This window comes from Pogona vitticeps, chromosome 3 (assembly GCF_051106095.1).
Source record: "Pogona vitticeps strain Pit_001003342236 chromosome 3, PviZW2.1, whole genome shotgun sequence".
NCBI classification, from domain to species: Eukaryota; Metazoa; Chordata; class Lepidosauria; order Squamata; family Agamidae; genus Pogona; species Pogona vitticeps.
In genome coordinates this window covers 219,899,621-219,907,519 of record NC_135785.1, presented here as the reverse complement: position 1 = coordinate 219,907,519, position 7,899 = coordinate 219,899,621, and the positions used below count along the sequence as shown (strand labels likewise).

Genomic DNA, 7,899 nt, shown 5'->3' with positions numbered 1-7,899 from the left:
CTTCATTTTCAGTGATTTTACCCAAGCTGGAATTTTGTGTAGAAGTTTCTTTGGGTGGATGACACAAGAACTTTTCCCTTTTCCTGTTGGAAATACTACAGTTCAAATGCACAAGTCAAATTCTGCTGTCTGAGGAAGAAACTTTTCTGTGGGATTACATTTCAAAGGAGTCTTCTTATCCAGCCACTAAGTATGACAACCAGTTTGGCCTAACTAAACCTTTAACGTTGGAAGGAGCCCGTGGACTCTGTTTGCTGAAAGCAAGGGCTTGTCTACACAGGCTCAATTGGAATGGGCTGGGCTGGGCTAAATAGTGTCACTGAAAGTTGGGAAGAAGTATGGTGTGCTATTTGGTGTGGCCCTTGCATCCAAGTGGCATAGGCATCTCAAGCAATGCTATGTGGGTCTAGCTCCATTAAGAAAGGGAAAGACAAGGGGGGGGGGAGTCTCTTTCCTTGCCCCCTCCTGTCTCCTCCCAATTATAAGAGGAAGATTTCCATTTCAAAAAAAAATTCTCTAAGTGGTGCAGTGTATTAGTGTTGCCCTAATTTGTTTAAAAAGGTGTGTTGTTTTTTTTTTTGCTAATTTGTTTAAAAAGGTTTTTTTTGTTCCCTCTCTCTTCTTTGGAGTAACAGAAGAAGAAAGTTTTTAATTTCCCAATTTCCCTACACCACTAAGTGGTCAAGATATCTGTTTAATCTACTAATGATATGGGGATATTCAAACCAGCTGAGAAATTAAAGAAAGAAGTTTGCTTTGTTTTGATCCCAGTGACCACATATGCTGGAAATAAAACAAAATGGAGCAATCCCACCTGAACCAAAAACACTGAAGCCCCTGACAGGGACACAGAAAAGTGTAGGAACACTCTGGAGATACGTTGGTTCATTCCAGCAATTACGTTGTCCAATCACCAGGGCTTGAAAAATTTTATAATGTCTCACCAGTCAGTTAAAAATTTCACCAGTCAGCATGACCGGACTATAGCCTTGCAATTTATGTTTAAACTTAAATTTAAACTAGGCACTTTCTACATAACAATGCGTACAAATCCAAAATAACTAATACCCTCAGGCATGGGTTGCTTTATTATCTGCATACATGTAGGGTCATGAAGCTTATACTGTATTTTGAATGCCTTTCTTTTGAAGGTCTCCAGCAAAAATAAAACTGAAAGCAAAACCACCCGGCCTCTTAAGGAGCCATGTTGTTCAGTTGAAATTGGGAGCAGTTCATTTCATCTTACACTGCTGAGAAAGGCTAATGAGCATTTCATTCTTAAAATCTTGTTCCATGTATGATGGAAATTTTTTGTTTGTTTTTGACATCACCATTATTTTAAAGAAACCAGAGGTTGTAGTGTAACAATGTGAAAAACTGTATCCTAATTGTGCGTTTCTCCAAATTCCAGTTGAATTTTTCTTCCCTCCTTTGTTTATATCAGGTTGTAAGACTCTATACTTTCTGCGTGGAATTTGTAGACATTCTTCTGTACACACTTCGTCTACAGTAAGATTTTTGCATACATTTAACCTCTAATTTAAAGTATACTTGTATTTTTTTTCAGCTGCATGTTTTTACACATTGGTATTTTGGAAATGCATGCATTCTCTGGAATACACTGCAAGCCTTGTGAATTTCTAAGGCAAGATGCATATGTTTTGTTTTGCAGCTAGTCTTGAGATATGTGAAATGGATACTGCTGTCAAGAACCTTGGCTCCAGTCAAATTCTTCTTTATCCGGGGGTGGCAGTGTTAGGGTGCTTCCAGACAGGCAACCTCTAATGCAGCGATTCTTAACCAGGGGTGTGTGCACCCCTGGAGATACAAGAAAGCATTTCCAGTGGTGCAAGTGGTAACGACTGCTCTTTTTTTTTAGCTTCTAGATTTATAACATAAAATTTAAAGTTGTCTCTCTATAAATTTGACTTGACTGTATGATGTACTCATGGTTGATGTGAGTATGTGTGTCCTGGCATACGCTATGACGAGATGCTATGACAATATGATCCCCATTACTACCCGTCCTACTTTTCTCACTGCGCTTGCACTTGCCAGTGCCATAAGAAATTCCCAGGTACATGCACTTCTTCATGCACAAACGTTAACAAAGCAGGCCAACACACAAACAAATGCTGTTTTCCTTTTGTTTTCAGTAAGAATTATCATTAAATTTTGTTTACATCTTATTTTATAATTTACTTTAAATGTGTACTCAAAATAATGTGTGAATATTACTTTATTGTTTGTAGTAACCCTTGCCATGTCGAAAAGATGCCAATGGAAAGATGCTTATGTTGCTTATGGATTCACTTGTATGACAGCGGAATAAGGTACCCGATGACCACAATCCATTTTATGTTGCAAGATATTTTCAAACTCAAATTTCAAACCATCTGTTAGACCATTTCAACAATCAGCATGGTGGTGAAGCTGCAGGACATACACTTAACATATTGCACTCTAAGAAGACACAATTTGGTACCAGCGGTACTATCACAAAATTTGATTTTGCAGCAATTTAGAAGCCTTTGTTAGAAGCTTCTTATCAGGTGGCATATCTATGTGCTGGGGGGAAAGCCTCATATGATAGCTGAGGAATTGGTAAAACCATGTGCATTGGAAATTGCAAAAATTGTGTTAGGTTCTGAGGCACATAAGAAAATTCAGATCCCACTATCTAATGTGATTCGATCATGCATAAAATATATCAGTCAGAATATTTTACTGCAAGTAGTACAAGATATTAAAGCCAGTCCTCTGAAAATGAGTATTCAATTGGGTGTCAACTGAAGTTGCTAATTGCAATCAGCTATTACTAGTTGTGTGATACATAAAGGAAAAGGAAATTCTGGAAGAATTTTTATTTTGGGAGCAACTAGAGTTGACGGCAAAAGGAACTGATGTTTTCGATCTCATTAAAGACTTTTTTTTTGAAATGTCAAATACCAATGGATGTGGTAGGCTCAATTTCCACTGACTTTGCCCCTGTGATGTTAGGCAAAAATTCCAGATTTTCTGCATATATGAAGAAAGTCAAAAAGCAAAAATCCATAATACATTGCACGTTGCACTGCCATGTACTTGCATCAAAAACTTTGCCAGAGAAGTTAAAACAGGTATTGCAGTAAATGTAGTAAATTATGTCCAAAGATGGGCGCTTAATCATTGTGCCTTTCACACTTTTTAAGAAGAAATTGGTGCTGACTATACAGTGGTGCCTCGCTTAATAAGGATAATCCGTTCCAGAAAAATCACTGTAGAGCGAAATCCTCGTTAAGCGAAATAAAAATCCCATTGAAACGCATTGAAAACCCGTTCAGTGCGTTCCAATGGGCTGAAAACTCACCGTCCAGCGAAGATCCTCCATAGGGGCGGCCATTTTCAGTGCCTATAAAGCAAGGAATCCATCCCAAAACACAGCGGGGAGCCATTTTACACAGTGGGTGGCCATTTTGAAGCAGCCAATTAGCTGTTTTAAAAACATTGTCTAGCGAAAAATCGGTTCCCGAAGCAGGGAACAGATCGTCGGGAAGCGAATTTTGCCTATTAAAACATCGTTTTGCGATTGCAAAAGCGATCACAAAACAGTCATCGTATAGCGGTTTCATCGTTTAACGAGGCAGTTGTTAAGCGAGGCACCACTGTACTGTGCTTCTTAATCACACTGATATAAGGTGGCTCTCCAAGGGATGTATGGTAAGCAGGGTTTTTGAAATGTGTAAGGGAATTATTCAGTTTCTTACTAACCAAAATTGTAATTTAGTTAAAGACTTTGTAAGAACAAATGCAGTACTTCAACTGGCATACTCAGCAGATATGTTCACTCACCTGAATGAATTAAATATATCAGTGTAAGGATATGGTAAGAACATAATAAGAGCTGCTGAAAAATTATCTGCTTGTATTGAAAAACTAAAAATTTGAATATGTCAAGCTGAAAATGGTAATTTTGTAAACTTTCCCTTGCTTGATGAAATCTTTTTGGAAAATGAGAAAATCACAATTTTACCTGAACTTGTAATACATTTGCAGCAATTAAGTGCATCTTTTCATGGATATTTTTCTATGGGAGATATTGGCAAAGAGCAGAGATGGATTCTTTTTACTTTAATTCTATAGATGACAATAATTTAATTAAAAAATTAAATTATTTCTTTTTACTTTAACTCTATGGGTGACAATAATTTAATTAAAAAATTTCTAGAAATACTGGCTAGTACCCGTATTCAAATGGAATTTGAAAAATTAGACTTAGAACAATTCTGGTGTGCTCAGTTAGACCCATATCCACAACTGGATAAGGCAGCATTGCAGGCACTTCTAGCATTTGCTACCACCTTCTGTGTGAAATGGGATTTTCATCACTTTTGCATATAAAAACAAAAACCAGAAATTGCTAAAATGCAAGTGATGACATACATGTACCTCTTTTGAAAATTTCTGCATCCAAAATATTATTATTAAACAACAATTAGCCACTAAAAATCGAGACATTATTTTAATTTTATGTCAATACATATATGAGTATCTGTTTTTCAATGGGGGGGAGGTGCCCCACAATTGTGGTCCACAAGTCAGAACTCTGTAAAATGCTGAGAATGGGGTAAGATTTTCAAAGCACCTTATGCATATTACAGCAAAAACAACAAAAAACTGTGGTGCTGTAAAGACTAATATATTTATTATGGTGCAAGCTTTTGATGATAAACATTTTGTCTCCCTGCCACTTGCAACTAATAGTACATGAGTGGGAAGAAGCATTTGAAAGAATGTGTTCCTTATTCTCCCACTCACCAATTTCTCTTGTCCCACTACTATCAGTTCTCAGCAACATGTTCTGACTTTTCATTAAAATATCATTGTGCTTGTTATTTGCTGCCTGACTCTGTACTGCTTCTAGTAATGTGCATGGCAAACAAAAATCATATTTGTTACATTTCAGGTTTTTTCCGGTAGTTGTTTTCAAATTTTTCAGACACTAGTCTTTTCATTTAAGATGGAAGTGGCCACGTCATTCAAGTAATTTTATTTTGTTTTTCTGCCTTCGTGGTTTCCGGCACTAGTCCGAAAAATCCCCCCAAAAACCATAGAAACTACAGTACTGGAAAAACAAAAACAAAGACAAAACAAATCAGAATCAATCCAAAAGCCTTTTAAAACTGCTCTAGCCTCCAAAAAAGCAGAGAGGCAAGGCAGCAGAGAATCAGTCTACCCCCAAAAGCTGGCAACAGTTCGATTTTGCTGAACATAAATATTAAACATTAAAATAAAGCACACATTTAACAATAAATAACCAAGATGGAGAAATATAGACCCAAAAGAAGCAAACTTGCATGGGTGAGAGGGTTCTGAGAATCAGGCTGCAGTCCCTGAGCAGACTATTTGTTGAGGTGATAAAAAGGATAAGAAAAAAAAAGGAAAATATTTCCTTAAATCATGGGGGGTGGGGGGGGAGGCAAGGGTGTAGATTAGGGAGACACCAAAGTGTCTGGAAAATACTTCCAGAAGATAGATTAGAAGGGACAACAATTACCTCTCCTTAGTCTTCTTAGTTAAGGTGAAGGTTAAGGTTCCCCTTGACAATTTTTGTCCAGTCGTGTTCAACTCTAGGGGGCGGTGCTCATCCCCGTTTCCAAGCCATAGAGCCAGCATTTTGTCCAAAGACAATCTTCCATGGTCACATGACCAGTGCGACTTAGACACGGAATGCCATTACCTTCCCACTGAGGTGGTACCTATTTATCTACTTGCATTTGCATGCTTTCGAACCGCTAGGTTGGCGGGAGGTGGGACAAGCGATGGGCACTCACTCCGTCGCGTGGATTTGATCTTACAACTGCTGGTCTTCTGACCCTGCAGCACAGGCTTCTGCGGTTTAGCCCACAGCGCCACCACGTCCCCAGTCTTCTTAGACTTCCTTGAAACTGGAGAGTGTTGGAACTCCAGCTGAAACAATGCAAGGGAATTCTTGGGCAAGGATCCCAATACAGAACAAGCTAGCAAAGGTCCGAGAGCAGAATCCAGAAATACAAGAGAGTAGCACAAGCTAACAGGATTCTCTGGCAAAATGCTAAATTGGAGGGGATGGCAGGATGTCCTAAGAAAATGATCAAGTTGTTGCAAATAAAGAAGATGGGGGCAGAAGGAAATTTCTTGCAAGCGTTAAAAGCAATATACACTAAACAGAAGGCTAAAATCAAAGTCGATGGCCAAATAACTGAGGATATCCAAATGGAGCAAGGCACAAGGTAGGGCTGCCCTCTATCTCTGTTGCTATTTATTTTAACCTTAAAAACTCTGAATAGACAAATGAGAGAAAATAATGGAATTAGAGCCCTCAGAATCAGGGGAGAAGAATATAAGCTACAAGCATATTCTGATGATATAGCATTGATACCAAAAAAAAACCCCTGGCCAGTATGGAAGAACTACTTAATTAAAAATAAAACTAAGGAATTGATTTGTCCAGCAAATTGTCAAGGTGTTTTAGAAATCAAACTAATATTTTTTTAAAAAGTTATATTTATTAACATTTGGAATAATAACATTCAAAATATATACCAATAACATAATTTTCAGCCATGTATCTATTTTTAAATATTAGAATTACATTTGTATGCAATTTGTCAATGGCTGATTTCCCTCTTTGTGTTTTGTACTGTTATTTTTCTTTTGTATTCCACCTTGTACTCCATCTGGGACATCTCTCTGAATTCAGGGGGTCACATTGCTGCCACCATAATTTGCCAATAGCTGACAATTTTGGCACCAGCACAAATTCCACAGCAACTGTTCCAGCCTGTTTTGTGACAAAAGGATACAGGAGTCCACTCCTGCACCATAGAGTCCTACAAATGTACAAGATAGGGTATTCCCTTCTAAAAGGCGAAGAAGGACGGTAGAATTGAGTTTGTTCCTCCCCGCTGCCCTTTGTGGTAGTATTGCTGCCGTTACTCAGCAGCTTGTCAGTAGCAGCAAGGGGGGGGGTAACAGAAACAAAAAATGGCTACTCAAAATTGCAGAAACCTTTTAAAGAAGAGCTTGACTCTCAGTGCTGGAGCACGTGCTTTGTATGTGGAAAGTCTCAGTTTTAATCCCTGCAATCTCTAGTATAGATTGGAAAATATTCTTGCCTCTAGTCCTGGTGTCAACAACACAGCCGCACCAGTGGTCTGACTCAATATAGAGATACCCATTCGAGGCATTATCATACCAACACTGAGGTGCAGATGTGCACATATGAGTAGGAGTCTTTCTTAAACAAAGGAATTATTAACAAAGAAATCTGGCACATGCATCTGGCCATGATTTTTGGAGATGTTATGTTTTTTTCTAAACCATCCACTGCTCTATGGTGCCCAGCGTGATAAAGACCTCTATGGGGTGAAAAGCTAGCTTATGTTTTTAAAAACATAAATCACATAAGGCATTTCTTTAAAAAAAAACTTTTTTTCCTTTCTTATTATAAAGGTATCAGAAACTGGAGGTCCTTAAACTAGAGACTACAAGAGACTGAAAAGGAAACAGTCTTCTGAAAAGGAAACACACAGCTCTTGTGGCAGGCATCAACATAAGGAAAGAAACATGAGAAAGGACATGACAGTTACACAAACCTCTTTTTATGAAATATTAACAATGGTGATTTTTTTTTCTTTCTCCCCAGAGTCATGGCAATGCTTCGTTCAATGAGCTGTCAGATTCCAGCAAAAGGATGCCAGTAGGTTAAAAGCTCATTTGTGGTGCTGTTGAATTGGAACCACATGAAATAAATAAAAGAGCAGGAGCATATTGGTGCTCCCAAGAATCCCTCAGCACTGAGCCTGCCTGCCTGCCTGACAATACAGCAAAAGCTTCTCTGAGAGAATGACTTGCTGCTGAAAGGTTCTAGAGAGGCAG

General features: G+C 38.3%; 1 long non-coding RNA gene across 3 annotated transcripts in view; it reads left to right on the top strand.

Annotated features, from left to right (window-relative positions):
* The first annotated feature begins 1,234 nt into the window (after window positions 1-1,234).
* LOC144587993 (uncharacterized) overlaps window positions 1,235-7,899 on the top strand; it is a 34,512-nt gene continuing 27,847 nt past the window's right edge. For all 3 annotated transcript variants that reach the window (XR_013543282.1, XR_013543281.1, XR_013543283.1), the window contains exon 1: window positions 1,235-7,720. This is a non-coding gene — a long non-coding RNA (uncharacterized LOC144587993). The remainder of the gene's footprint in view (window positions 7,721-7,899) is intronic.